The sequence below is a fragment of the Hemitrygon akajei genome, unplaced genomic scaffold (genome assembly GCF_048418815.1).
Source record: "Hemitrygon akajei unplaced genomic scaffold, sHemAka1.3 Scf000059, whole genome shotgun sequence".
Taxonomy (NCBI): Eukaryota; Metazoa; Chordata; class Chondrichthyes; order Myliobatiformes; family Dasyatidae; genus Hemitrygon; species Hemitrygon akajei.
In genome coordinates, this window is record NW_027331945.1 from 1678770 (window position 1) to 1694439 (window position 15670).

The 15670-nt window shown below is 46.3% G+C and overlaps 1 non-coding gene across 1 annotated transcript; it reads left to right on the forward strand.

Moving 5' to 3' along the window:
- The first annotated feature begins 567 nt into the window (after positions 1 to 567).
- Positions 568 to 642, forward strand: trnac-gca (transfer RNA cysteine (anticodon GCA)). The gene has a single exon. It is a non-coding gene; the product is annotated as a tRNA-Cys (tRNA).
- Positions 643 to 15670: the final 15028 nt, after the last annotated feature.

The following is a 15670-nucleotide window of genomic DNA, read 5'->3' on the forward strand; positions in this document are numbered from 1 at the left end:
TGCCAACGGTGCATTCGACTTCCTCAGAAACGTTTCAACTTGGAGGCTAACCTTCAGGGTATATTGCCCAATAAATCCCAAGTCCCATTGATCTCTGTATTTTGAATTCTCTCTCCATCCAAATAATTGAATGCACGTTTATTTTTTCCTTCAAAATGCATGGCCATACAATTTCCAACATTGTATTTCATTTTCCACTTCTTTGCCTATTCCCCTAAATGATCTAAGTCGCTCTGCAAGCTCTCTGTTTCCTCGACACTTCCCGCTCCTCATTTATGCTGCACCGGTGAATCACCACTGGTAACCGGTATCCAGACCAGTCGCGCAGGAGTTTCCTTTCAGAAAACTATACTGGCTTTGTCCTATCTTGTCATGTGCCTGCAGGTACTCCGTGATCTCATCCCTAACATCGATTCCGACAACTTCCCAACCACTGATAACTGGCTAACAGGCCTTCTTAAATTGTGAAATAACGTTTGCAATTTTTCTGTCATCTGGTACGCCAGAATCTATGGATTCTTGAAAGGTTATTGTTAATGCCTCCACAATCTGTAGCATTAAAAATGTGGGGGTATAGCTCAGTGGTAAAGCATCTGACTGCAGATCAAGAGGTCCCTGGTTCAAATCCAGGTGCCCCGTTCAAAAATAAACAAAAGTGACCACAGCGATGATATAGAATGTAATTTCATTTATTGAAGATTAATTGCGCTAATGTGAGGTGCTAAATTTTGCTTGGACTGATCAAAATAGGCCACACATGGTAAATGGTAGGACACTGAGGAATGCAGTAGCACAAAGTGATCTAGGAATAATGATGCATAGTTCCCTGAAGGTGGCATTTCATGTGGATAGGTTGGTGAAGAAAGCTTTTTCTATGCTGGCCTTTATAAATTAGAGAATTGAGCATATTGAGAATTGAGATGTAATGTTAAAATTGTACAAGACATTGGTGAGGCCAAATTTGGAGTATTGTGTACAGTTCTGGTCACCGAATTATAGGAAAGATGTCAACAAAATAGAGAGAGTACAAAGGGCATTTACTAGAATGTTAGCTGGGTTTCAGCGCCTAAGTTACCGAGAAAGGTTGAACAAGTTAGGTCTTTATTTGTTGAAGCGTAGAAGGTTGAGGGAGGCCTTGATAGAGGTATTTAAAATTATGAGGGGGATAGATAGAGTTGACGTGGATGGGCTTTTCCCATTGAGAGTAGGGGAGATTCAACCAAGAGGACATGAGGAGAGTAAAGCGGCAAAAGTTTAGGGGTAACACGAGGGGGATCTTCTTTATCAAAGAGTGGTAACTGTGTAGATCGTGCTTCCAGTAGAAGTGGTAGAGGCAGGTTCGATATAGTCCTTTAAAAAATGGATAGGTATATGGACAGGAAAGGAGTGGAGGGTTATTGGCTGAGTGCAGGTCGGTGGGATGAGGTGAGAGTACCCGTTCGGCACGGATTAGAAGGGCCCGGATGGCCTGTACCCGTGCTGTAATTGTTATATGGTTATATGGTTATTCTCTCCCGCTACTTTCGTCAGAACCTGAGGGTGCATTCCATCAGGTCCAGGAGATATTTCGACCCTCAGAGCAGTTAGCTTCCTGAGCACCTTCTCAGTCGTAATTTTTCCTGCTCAAACTTCACTTCCCTGGCACTCCTGAATGTCCGGTATAGGGCAGACGTCTTCCACTGTGAACACTGATGCAAAATACGCATTCAGTTCGTTCCTCTATCATCTCTGCATCTCTCATTGCAATATCTCCCGCGTCATTTTCTATTAATCCAATATCGACCCTCGAATCTCTTTTACCCTTAATGTACTTAAAACAGATTAGTATCTTCATTGATATTAATCACCAGCTTCCTCTTGTAATTCATCTTTTCCTTCCAAATGACCTTCTTTGTTTACTTCCGCAGGTTCTTAAAAGCTCCCCAATGTTTTATCTTTCCAATAGCTGTGGTTTCCTTTTACGTCCCCTCTTTTGCTTTTACTTCGGCTCTGACTTCACTTGTCAGCCACCGTAGTGTCCTTCCTCCCTTTAAAAATGTATCATTATTTTTCTTTCCTGCAAATGTCCCTTTCCAGTCAACTTCGGCCAGTTTCCCTCCCATGCCGTTGTAATTTCCTTTATTCCACTGACATACCGACACATTGGATTTTATTTTTCCTTCTCAAATATCAATATGAACTTGATAATAATGTGATCTCTGTTCCCTCAGGCTCCTTTAACCTTCATCTCTCATACCAGCTCCGATCATTGCACAACACCCAAACCAGTACAGCCGATCCGCTAGTGGGCTGAACAACAAGCTGTTGTAAAAAGCCATCCCTTAAACATCCCGCAAATTCTCTCTCTTGTAGTCCAGTAGTGACGTGCTTTTTCCAATCCGTTTTCATGTTAATATTTCCGATGATTATCATGACATTGCCTTTCTGACGCGCATCTTCTATCTCCTGCTGTAATTGGTAAACCAACAGGCTGTTTGGAGGCCTGTGAATAACTGCCATTAGGGTCCCTTTACCCTTGTCATTTCTTAACTCAACCCGTGGAGACTCTACACCTTCCCATCCAATCGTATATCCTTGGACGTTCAGCTCCCGATGGCAGCCATCCCTTAGCCAAGTTTCAGAGATAGCCACAACTTCATATTTGCCAAACTGCAGCTGAATTTTCAGATCGTCCATTTTATTCCTTATGCTGCGTGCACTCATCCTACTTAACGGCGACCTGTTCAAGCATATCAGCCTGTTCTAGTTTGCTCACTTTTGTCAAGGTCTTTCTGAATCGTGAATACTGAGAGAAAGTATTCATTAATGACCTTTCCTACCTCTCCGAAACTAGGCCCATGTGTCCTCTGTTATTCCTGATCGGTCCTGTCGTGACACATGTAATCCTTCAGTTCCCACATATGTGGGAAACGCCATGGGTATTTCATCCCATTCTTAGCGATATTTTAACCCCTACTGATCGTAGATTCCTTGCTCTCTCACTGTAGGAACGCGTTGCCCAGCGCATCTGTGCCGCCGGCTCTCCACACTCACCCGATCAAGCACTGCCGCTTTCTGAGATCGGTTCTCTGCTGACCAAAACAATCCCGTCAATAAAGTGACAGCGGTTGCACTGAGGAACGTTCTCCTCACCTCTCTCTGTTTCACCTTTCAGTAACGAGGTCTGGTTCGTTGCCACTGGCGAAATGGATTGCCCACTCATGTGAGGACGAGCCCTGGATCGCCCGCCTTGCTTCGATTCAATCACCGCTTTCGGCACGCTCTCCACTAACAACGTGTTCCCATACCGCTATTCAGTATTCACGGCACTGGCCTGTTCACCCAGCCTGGCCTCGGCACCGGGTAACCAACATGTGACGGATCATCACCCACTCTCACAGTAACCACAATGTGGCTCGATTAGGAGCCCAGTTCTCGGACTTCCGTCCACCATGGTCCTACACTGACACCGGAACATCTGACCGCGCTGATAAGGGAAGCAGCCCTGAGAAAACTGTGCCCATGTCGGGAACAGACAGATGTGTCCTGCCCCGGGGTCCTTTGCATTCGTGGTGCAAGAGTGAGATCCTGAACACATTATAACCCCCGGGCATCGCATGTTGACGCGTAGGGTCTTGAGGGATGTTTGTGTCTCCTCGGGGAACTCAACTGCGGAAGGCCACTGGTCACTTCTGTCTCACCGCCCGGGTTGTCGGCGCTGGAGCGGTGCACACACTGGGCAGATCGGGCAGCGGGTGTTTGATGTGATCTGCCGCTGTCTCGATGTAACTACAATAATTCTCCTGTGCTCTGTTTATGGGAAAGGGTTATAGTTTTCCGGTGTTCACATCCTCTGGTATCGGTACTGACTAAACACTATCCCTCTGATCGCCGCCCCGCCGTAGTACAACCGTTACTCCATCCAGCTGCATGACTCAATAAAACTGACGCTGTTTGCATTAAACTGGTCTCCGTCTCTTGACAGAACCTCGCTGCCTTCGGTACCGGCGAGACTTTGGGAAGGTCTGTGGAGCCCCACGGAGCGCATAGCGCAGCCTGCTCCCAGAGCAGACAATGCAGTGGCCTGAAACAGCCCATCCCACTTCCCTCCCAACGCCTCGTCACTCTGAGGCAGCTGCCAGCTGCTGGTGAAGCCGCTTGGGGAGTGGGAGTGTGGGAATGCATAGACACACCGACGCACAGAATGTCACCAGTGGGATTTCTCTCAAGGGCCCGATGGGCTAAAAAAAAAACTCCTGTCTTGATGATATCACCTGCCGTGGTCTGAAGCGATGGCTGAGGTGGGCAGAGTGCAGGTGTGTATTAGCCGGGTAACGGACAGGCCCCCCCCCCCCATTCCGGGGCATACGGCTTTCCCACGCTCCTCCCCCACCAGTCCCAGGGATGCAAATCACCACGGGGTCAGTCACCAAACCCGTCTCACTGAGAGACAGTAACACTAGGGATGGAGGACGGGGCCGGTGGGTGTTTGGGACTCAGGGTCATTAATGTTCACTGTGGAGAGAGGAGCATTCACTGCGGGACAAGGAGAAGAAGGCTGAGAGTTAGGGCAGGAGGCGGAGATAAATGACTGCTCGGGGAAAGAAATGGGTTGGGACTAAAGTAAGGGTGAATGCTCGGAAATGTGATTAGTAAAGGTTGCGTGATGAGGGGGTAGTAGAGGTGACTATGGAGTGATTGGGGGGTATGGGCGGCGTTTTGAGAACCGGTTAGCGAGCGTATAGGGAGGAAGTGCCGTGTTGTTGTCGGTGGGAAGTGGGGGGATGGAGGTGGCTATGGAGGTGATAGCGTTCGGAGAGACGGATCAGCGAAGGGTCAGGGGGAGAGCAGCGTGGGGTTGACGATGGGAAGGAGTGGGAAGCTGGAGGTGAATAGGCGGAGAGTGTCATGTGGTTGAAGGTGGGGAGATCAGAATCAGAACTAGGCTTAACATCACAGTCCTATGTCTGGAATTTATTGTTTTCCGGCAGCAGTTCAGTAAAATAAATCCTGAAATGTTTTCCTAAATTAAGTGTTTTAAGGTAAATATGTAGTTCGTAAACAGGGAGTAAATAGTGAGGTAGTTTAGAGGGGTTCGTTGTCCACTTAGAAATCTGGTGCTGAAGGGAAATAAACTATCCGTGAAACTGGGAATGTGGTTCTTGAGACTCCGTCAATTCCTCATTGAGAGTGGCAATGAAAAGAGGGTATGAACGGGACTGAATACCCTTAATGACGGATGTCCCATTTCTAATCATCTCTCTTCGATACCGGAGAGGCTGTTTCCCGTGATGCACTCGGCTGAGATGTCTGCAGCTTTTTTTATTATTTTCTGTGGAACTGATGGAAGTTCGGCCGGGTGATCATTAAATGTTCAGGGCGGAGTTGCGGATTTGGGAGATTCACCGCCCGTTAGCACAGTGAGGAGCGCGGAAGTCAGACGCAGACTGTGGCTCTCAGTACACCGATATCCCGGCCCGGCCTGTTCTCCCAGAGCTCACAGTAGATCTCAGCAGAGGATGCCGCTCCAAGCAGCCCCAGCATTCTCTGCGACGATGGGTATTCAAACCTCTTCAAAGCTCCTCGTCTGCCGGGCCCCGATGGCATCAGTTCCCCGTTTTTTTTTCAAATATTCATTCCTCTGTACCTTAATTATACCCTCTGGACCGTCCCCCACCCACCACGTCCACTAGTTCAGGGGTCAGAATATTCTGCGGATCAGACAATAAGATGTAAGAACAGAATTAAGACAATTAACCCAGACAATCTGCTCCAGTTTTTAATCATGGCTGAATTGTTTTCCCTCTCAGCCCCTGTCTCCTGCCTTTTCCCGATCCGTATCCCTTCAAGCCTTGACTAATGAACGATCTATTAACCTCTGCCTTAAATATATCCAATTAGATGCCGGCAATAAAATCCACAGTTTCATCATGCTCTGGCAAAATAAATTCCTTTTCGTCTCCTTCCCTCTATTTTGAGGCTGTCCTCTCCCAAGAAGTGGTCCCACTGACCGGTAATCTGAATCCGTGCGCCCTGCAGAAGTTCCTCAGCCACGTATTTACATGGCAAATTATCCTCTTCTCATCCTCTGTACGGTGCAGGGAGGTTTCCAGAGGTAACTACCGTTGATGTCTTGTTCTGTCTTTATTTTTCATTTAGCACCCTACAATCTCTCTTCAGGGCCCCCTTACTTTGATGATAGTTGTTGACATGAAGCAAGATATCTGACTGCCTGCACTTCCACGTCAATGCCATAGACCCAACGGGAGTAAACTTGACCTTTGCACCTGGGAGGGAACACACCATCCGGGTGTTTCTATGCTCCCACGGAATCTCGACTCTGCTGCTCTGGCGTTTTAATCTCCTTTCAACACCGCAGTCCTCTTCACAACACTTCCTAAAAATAAATGAGTTAAATGATTGTTCACGGAGAGAACGGGTCAAGTAAGGGTGAAAGCTCGGAAACTTGTTCAGTAAAGTCGGAGAGGTGGGAGTTTGGAGGTGACTATGGTGGTGATTGGGGTCACAGGCGTTTGAAAAGCCCGATCTGCGGGGGTCCAGGGAAGAGACGGCGTGTGGTTTCCGGTGGAAGGAGGCCTTGGAGCTGACGGTGGTGGTGATCGCTGGTGGTGGGGGGCGTGCGTGTGGCTGACGTTGGGTAGGGGGTGTGGTGGGGATTATGAAGGTGATTATGCGGGTTGGTGTGGTTCATAGAGATCGGTCAGAGAGGTTCAAGGGAGGGAATGAAGTGTGGATGACGGTGGGAAGATCAGAATCAGAACCAGGTTTAATATCACCGGCTCATGTTGGACAATCTGTTGTTTTACGACAGCAAGTTATTAAAATACATAGTTAGGTCTGAATATAAAATAAGTATTTCAATTAAATATTTAGTTCTTATAAAGATGATAAATAGTGAAGTAGTGTATATGGGTTCATTGCCCACTCAGAAGATTGATGCTGGAGGTAAATAAACTGAGCCCGAAGCTTGGAATGTGGGTCTCCAGGCTCCGTTTAAACCTCCTTGACTGTAGCATCCAAAGTAAAAAATCCTTCATGGTGGATGCCGCCTTTCTGATCATCGCGTTTGGCAGATGCCTTCTGTGCTGGAGATGCTGGTGCCCATTATGGAGTTGGCTGAGATTTCTGCAGTTGTTATTTCTTCCCCGAGGAAGTGATGGAAATTCGGCAGTGTGATCATTGAATGTGCAGAGAGGGTTTGCGGTTTTGGGAGATTCATTGCTCATCCTGCCCATTCATGCAGTGAGGGACGTGGAGGCGACTGGCAGCTTGTGATTCCCTGTACCCTGACACTGTGTCCCTGCACGGTTCTCCCAAAGCTTGCAGTGGATCACAGCAGAGGATGCCACTCGAAACCTGAACGCTGCCCTGGATAATCAAACCTGATCAACGCTCCTTCTGTATTCCGGGACCCCACTGACATCAGTTCCCCATCAGTTAAATATTCAGCTGTCTCCACTTTAACACTTTCCCATAGACCGTTCCGATAACCACCACAGCCACTACCTCAGGGTTTAAAAGATTCCGCAGATAAGACCATAAGATACAGGAGCAGAACTAAGCCAATTGACCCAGCGTGTCTGTTTCGCCTTTTCATCATGGCTAATTCATGTTCCCTCTCAGCCGCAGTCTCATGTCTTCCCCCGTTTCCCTTCACGTCCTACAATCTATCAAAGTCAGACTTAAATATACTCAATTAACTGGCCTCCATTGCTGATAATGATAATGAAATCCACAATTTCACCAAGTTCTGGCTAAAATGAAATTCTTCTCCTCCCCATCCCTCTATTCTGCGGCTGTATCCTCCCAAGAAGAGATCTCACTGCCCTATAAATCTGAAACCCTGTCTCCTGCAGCAGTACCTCAGCCACACATTCATCTGCCAAATTATCCTTTTCTTATGCTCTCTGCCGTGTGGCACGGGAAGGGCTCCAAAGATGACTACCATGGATGTGCTGTTTCACCGCTTTCATACAAACACATATATAAAACATAGACCTACAGAACAATCCAGACCCTTCGACCCACAAAGTGCTGCCGAACATGCTCCTACCTGAGAAATTACGAGGCTTAAACATAGCCCTCTATTATTCCTAAGCTCTATGTACCTATCCAAAAGCCTCTTAAAAGACCCCATCGAATCTGCCTCCAACACCGTCGCCAGCAGCCCATTCCACGCACTGTCCAACCTCTGAGTAAAAGAGTTACCCCTGACATCTTCTCTGTACCTACTCCCCAGGACTTTAAATCTTTGTCCTCCTCTGGCAACCTTCAGCTTTGGGGAAAAAAAACAACAAAAAACAAACCTCTGACTATCCAGGCGGTCAATGTCTCTAGCAAATTAAATTCATCCAGCAATCTAAAATCTCTCCTCAGTACCTCTTTATTTTTTAAATCGATGTCATTCGTTCTGATAGGTACGAAGACATCTGACTGCCGACACTTCCACTTCAGAACTCCATGGACCTGATCTGAGACATCTCTGATCCGGGCACCTGAGAGGCAACAGACCATCTGGGAGTCTCTATCGCGCCTGCAGAATCTCCAATCTGCTCCCTGGACGTTTTAATCTCCTCTCAACCCTGTAGTCCCCTTCAACACTCTTCGTGCCTGAGCGGCAGCACCAGATTCAGTACCAGAAACCCGGTCTCTGCGACCCACGTTCCTCCTTTGTAGGCAGTCATCAACGGTATCCACAGTGTATTATTACAGTGGGGAACGGGCAGAGATTACTCTGCTCTGGCTCCCATTTCCTTTCATTCTACTGACAATAACCCAGCTACCTCCTTCCTACAATCTAGAGACGCCTACATCCCTGTAGCTCCTACCTATCACCATTCCCTTGTGAGCCAAAATTCATCGAGCTGCAGCACAAGTTGTTTAACGTGTTTTCAGGGAAGCTACAGCTGGTTGCTTTTGATGGTAATGTGGTTATCTGGGAGACCACATCTAACGCACCGAACAAAACACTGCCACCAGAGACATTCTCTCCGCACTATTGTGCTTGCATGGACGAGGAATGAAGAATTCTGAAGAAAAATAGAAGCACACCTGATAATTAGCTCACCTAATTGCAGAATAGGGAGCAAGAAGACAGCCGAATTGTAAATCTTTATGTCATTCATTTCTGACGTTTCATGAGCTTCAACACAGGATTCCACGGGTACCTCACCGCATTCCTTCGTTCCTCCCGGAATTTGCTCTGGGTCAGGACGTAAATGCACGTATTAGAACAGGAACTGAGAATCTGCAGCATTCTGGATGTCGTTTCTGTGATGTAACGGGGACAGGTAAAAGAATAAGAAAAACTCTTTGAAATCGTTTGATAGATATAAAATATCACTTGCGTTACCCACAACAATATGAAGCTACCGGTAATGCTGAAGAGCAAAACGATGGATTTTCGTCGGTTCTCCATCTCCCGGTCCTTCTCATTCTCTGCACTCTTTTGTCCCCGGAGCCCCCTGCGGGCTCGACTGGCCACTAAAATTCGTCTGACAGTCAAAATGTTGAACAACTAAATCAGAAAGAATGGGACATACGGTGTAAGCATGCGATGAAATATCGCAAATGCAGCCCATGAGAGAGGGTTTTTGTAGCTCGGTGTAAGAACACAATACCAGGGAACACTATTAATTATTCCCTTATGCTCTGATGCAAAGCCCCAGGTGGCATTCTACAAACAGGCCAGCACATACACTGTCCCGATAACCACAGCCGCCGTTCTCTCGGTGCAATATTTTGTTTTCAGCTTCTCGCAGCAAATAGCCACAAATCGATCGACGGTAAAAGCGACAGTCAGCCAGACAGAGGTCGCAATTCTCGCAAAAATCAGCCCGAAACGGAGTTTACACACGGGAGTTATGATCAGGAATGATTGGGGAAAATAATACCAAGCAGTCCACCTCAGCAGCGGATCCGAGATAACGACCAGGATATTGGCCACGGCCATTCCAACCAGGTAGCGAGTGACACATTTGGAGAGACCGCACTTTCCCCGATACAGGCTTGCAATCGTCATCAAGTTCGCTGGAACAGAGGCAGAGAAAAGCAGGAACAGAAAATACAGAGCCGAAACTAATTCAGCAGTCTGAGGGGATCCTGCAATATTTCCAGTTCACTGTCGCATTTAGTGAAATTGCCAAGAGAGGGCGCATGTCATCCAGAGACAGAAGAGGATTTTGCACTGTAACATGAAGTCAAAATGATGCCTATACTAATTCCGAAATCTGATGTGGCAGAGGAAAACAAAAGCCCGGTTATCACCTTCCTTAGAGTCTTTTTTTTACCGCTGCCTTCGCGTCACGTTGGATGAAATTAATAAATCCGGACGCTGATGGCGGGATTTATACAGTGCCATGGCGCCCCTTGTCAGCGACAGAACAGCCGGCGTGCGGAACAATGGCGGGAAATGTTCCAGCCAGAACAGAGTATGTGGAAAAACATTTAAATTGTCTCTTCCCAGAAACACACACACACACGCACGCACGCACGCACGCACACCAGCAGAGATACGAAAGAGAGAACAAAGTCGGGTGACAACGGTAAAAAGCCGATGTTACTGTTGCACAAACTGAAGAAAATCTGCAGAAATGGGAGGTCCAAGGCCACACAGAGTGAGAACAGGAAAATCTCTGCTGGGAATTGTGTGCGTGATGTTGCTGATGTAATAGAATTTTGTGAGCATGTCAAAGCTGCCTGAGGTCAGACGAAAGTTGTGAAGAAATATTTCATGCTGCCAGGTAATGGGCAGTCTGGTTAAATAATTCATCCTCTACCTGTCTGTCTCTATTACAGTGTGAGAACGTAAGGTTCATACACTTTTACAAATTCCGTCCATAAATCTGGCACTGAATCATCATTTGTGATTATCTTCATGTTTTCTTCAATTTACATTTTACACAATTATATTAATCAATGCACCCATCCACACACCCCAAACATGTTATCCCCAAGTACGGTAGCACCCCATATCCACGTTTTTGTGGGTGTATCTGGGTGTTCAGGCGGGTTGGTTGTGATCTTGGTATTTCTACGGATTTGGCGGTCTCCTCATGGATTTTGAGGTGCCTGGGGTTTTTGCTGTCAAGGCAGCCATCTCGTGTTTGAAACCATCCTGTGCCTGGATCATCCAATGTGTGGGTTGAGGTGTACATGCATTTTGGGGTGAGCTCTTATTTAGAGATCTGCGAAGATTTTGCGCCTCACGCGGATTTTCGTGATCTGTGCATATTTAGATGTGTACTGTTGAGTATGAGGGTATACAGGGGTTTTTGGTGAGAAGCAAATTTCAGTGTGTCTGCCGATCTGTAAACAATTTTGGGGCATTTGTCAGGATTTTTTAATGTCGAGTCAGGCATTTTATGAACTGGTTGAAATGATTCCTGTTCTGAAATAATCCATTATGCATTTGGAAGTGTCAGAGTGTTTTAGGTGAGCACTGATTTAGGGATTGCGCCGATTTATGGGAATGTTTTCGGAATTCTGAGATCTCACAGAGTTTTGGTGTCTGCGGATTTGGAGTTCTGACTTGTCTAAATTTTGCATCATTTACAGATACCTTCATAATAGATATACTTTTAATGTTCAACAGTATTCTTGTTACTTTATGGTGGCGGCAGCAATTTGGTGATCTGTTTGAAGTGATCCTTGCTCTGGGAAAATCTAATGTGCATGTGTGCATGTCAACGGGCTTGTGGTCAGACTGAAATTGGGATTGCGCCGGTATAGGGGTGCCAGGTTGAATATGTGGCTCCACGCAGATTTGCAGTACAACCATACTTTTGTGTAGTGGTTGATCTCCAAATGAATTTTCGGGTATATGTGGATTTTTACTGTCGAGGCCGGCATTTTCTGAATTAGTTAAAATGATTCCCATTCTGAGATTATGCATTGGGGCGTGTCAGAGTGATTAGGGTCCGCGCCGACTTGGGGATAGTCCAGATTTAGGACGTTACCTACAAATTTGCGAAGCACAATAATTAACGAAGCCATCATGTGTACTACTCGAAATGATTATTTTCTGGGATTATGTAAAACGCATTTGAGGTCCCCAGCGGGTTTGATGCACATGTGGATTTTGGGTGCGCTCTTTCTTGAGGATGTGTGCGTATTTGGGGTGCACATGGGTTTGAGGTGCGAACTTAATTGGAAATTGCGCAGACTTAAGGGTTTCTTCTCCGATAAAGGGATGCAAACTGATTGGGGGTTTGTGCAACTACACTCCATCCGCCGAACAGGCGGTATCTCCAAGTGGTCACCCATTTTAATTCCACTTCCCATTCCCATTCCGATATGTCCATTCATCAGTTCCTCCACTGTCACGATAAGGCCATACTTAGGTGCGAGGAACAACAGCTTAAAATCCGTTTGGTTAGCTTCCAACCTGATGGCATGAACATTGCTTTCTCAAACCTCTCCTTCACCATTCCAACCCCTTTGTCACTCTCACTTAATATCTCCTTGCCCGCCATAGCCTCCCTATGGTCCAGCTCCCATTACCCCATTTTTTTCTTTCTTCCATAGCTTTCTGTATCTTTCTGCAATTAACTTCTTAGCACTTTGCTTCATCCATCCACCTCCAAGTTTCACCTGTCATCTGGCGTTTCTCTTTCCCCTCACATCACCTTTCAAATCTACTCCTCTGCTTTTTTTCCTCCAGTCCTGCTGAAGGGCTTCGGCCCGAAACGTCGACTGCGTTCTTTTCCATAGATGCTGCCTGGCCTGAGAAGTTTCTCCAGCATTTGGACTAATCACCCCCCCCCCTCCCGTTTTGTTAGGCATTTAGTTATATGGGGCAGTAATGAACAGCATACAAGACTGCATATACCTTTGATCCAACTAATCGCATTCAGCCGACTCAAGGAGTTGGGTAAATCTCCAGTTGAATTCTATGCACAGGGAAGGAAGTTAAAATATGGGTGTCTTAGGAATGCATTCCTGTGAATGACCGGGACACGCTGTTACATTATCACACTGGTCCGTGTTAAGGCTCCAGAGACAATGACATTATCATTATGGTCAACGATGGTCAAATTCATGTGCACCCTCATACTCAGCAGTAGTATGAAAGTATCTCGAAAATGCGTGTGAGTCCCAAAATCTGCTCACTTCCCCAAGTAAGGACGCACATTCGATGACCCTAACCCTAATGAAGAATCATTTCAAGCACAAAATGGCTGCCTTGACACTAAAAGCCACACGCATTCCAAAGGTCGTGAGCATATCACCAAAGTCCGCCGACACACACAGATCAACCCAAATCCTTGTGAACTCCCAGATACACCCACAGAAACGTGGCGACTCCATATTCGCTGACAAACCCCCAAATATGCTATCCCCAAATACGAGCCCATCCCCGTGTTCAAGAACAAACTCCAAAATCCCTGTGCATCCAAATGCACCCCGAGACCCTGTACAACACATTTTCGCTGACTCGCCTAATTTCTGCGCAATACCCAACGCAGCACGCACCCTAAACCCGCTGATACCCCCACATGCCCATGAGATTTTTCCGAGCAAGCTACATTCGAAACAGTTGAGAAATTGGCAGACTCGACGTTAACAATCCGCACTCAACACATTCGTGTGCAAATCTTGATCCGCCAACACACCCACATCTATGTGTATCCCCAAATACGTGTGCACGGCCATGTTTGAGACTAAACTTCGAGTGATGTCTAAATTTCCTCCTTAAATCTCACCGGCGGTTATTTTCTCGCATTCCCTTCAAACTTGCGGCAATTTCTAAAAGCACAGCGCAGTACCTTTAAATGTGAATTTAAAGTATTTTAGCCCCGAGCTCCCGATTATCGGAATTTACTTTAGCAGAGGCTTTGCATTGCTAAAACAAAACTGCCCGCCATGAATCCAGAAAACCTGTGCACATCACCAAATCAGTGCGCACTCGAAACACGCCGACACACCACATATATGATAGATTATTCCAAGGCAGAATTCATGTCCAACATTTCAGAAAATGGCTGTTTCGACATTTAGAATTCGCACACACCCAAAAATACGATCGCAACTGTTGATCGGTCAACAAATAACTCCCGGAATATACGAACATCACAACATCTAATTACGCCCCCGTAATGGACTACAAAATCCAAAATTTGCGCGTATCCCCAAATCCTTGTGCATATTTGCCGCCAACCCCTAAATCTACGAACACCCGAAATCAGTGCTCACCCCCATATTTGAAGATTGAACTTTAAATCCGTGCGCATTCTCAAATCCAAGTTCACACCACAGCAGTGTGCACCCCTTATTCTCAGACACTGCCCAATATCTGCGCGGCCCAATTCAGTGCGCACCCCAAAACCGCTAACATCCTGACTTGCAGTTTAGAATCCTTTCAAGAATTCAGAAAATGGATGCCTCAACATGAAAACGCGCACACAGCCCAAATTCCACGTGCAACTTCTGATCCGCCAACACGTCCAAATCTTTATCTCAGCCCATATCCGTGTTTACATGTACACAATCCCGAATCCATATACACCTGAAATATGTGCACCACCACTAGGTGCGCACCCTAAAATTCATGCGAATATCATACCCGCGGAGAAACCCACTTGTACTTTAGATTATCCCAGAGGAAGTATCATTTAACATACTTCATGTCAAATTTCAAATTACATTCATTATTCACGTGATCTAAATGAGACAACTTAGAGATTCGGCACACCTCCAAACTGCAGACGCCCCAAATACGTGAGAAATCCATGTGCATCTCCAAATGCAAATACATCCCCACAACTTCAAAACCGTGGACACACACACGCTAATTAGATTATCTCAAAATAATAATTTCAGACATACACAAGATGACAAAATCTGTGTACAACGAGCCCCACAAATGAATGTGGGGGTTTCAGCGTGTTTGGGCTGTGCATGGATTTGGTGATGCGCACCAATTTGACGAAGCACATGGATTTGGTGATGTTCGCTGATTTGGGTTGCCTATTCAATCATGAGTTTGACGGATCAAAATTTGCTTGCGGATTATTAACGTCGAGGCTGCCATTTTCTCAATTGCTTTTATTGATTGTTACTCAGGGAAAATCTGATGTACAAGTGGCGGAGTCCGTGGGTTTCGGGTTCGCACTGAATTGGCGATTGCGCAATTTTATTTTTTGTCGTCGAATACGGGTTCTACACGGTCTTGTGGTTCATATGGATCTGGGGTTGTGCATGGATTTAGGACCGTTCTCCAATAAAGGATTGCAAACTGATTTAGGGGAGCGCTCCGATATAAGGGAGCGCACCTTTTTAGGGATAGCAAATTTACGGTAGTTAGCGAATATGTGAGTCTCCACGTTTTTGTGAGCGCATATCGATTTGTTGACTTACGTAGGGACTCTGGGATACGTGGTGGTTTTTACTGTTAAGACAGCCGTTTTGTGTTTGCAATGATTATCCGTCTGGGTCATCTAATATGATTATCCGTCTGGGTCCTCTCGTATTTGACGATGTGCGCAGATTAGTGGGTGAGGACGGATTTTAGTGATCAGTGTCCAGTTCGGGGTGTAGTCTTGAATATGGGGCTACACACGGATTTGGGTTGACATGCAGATTTGGGTGTGTCGCCGATCTGCAAAAGGATTTTGGCGCACATATGGCTTTCTAACCTCGAGACGGTCATTTTCTGAATTGATTGAAATGT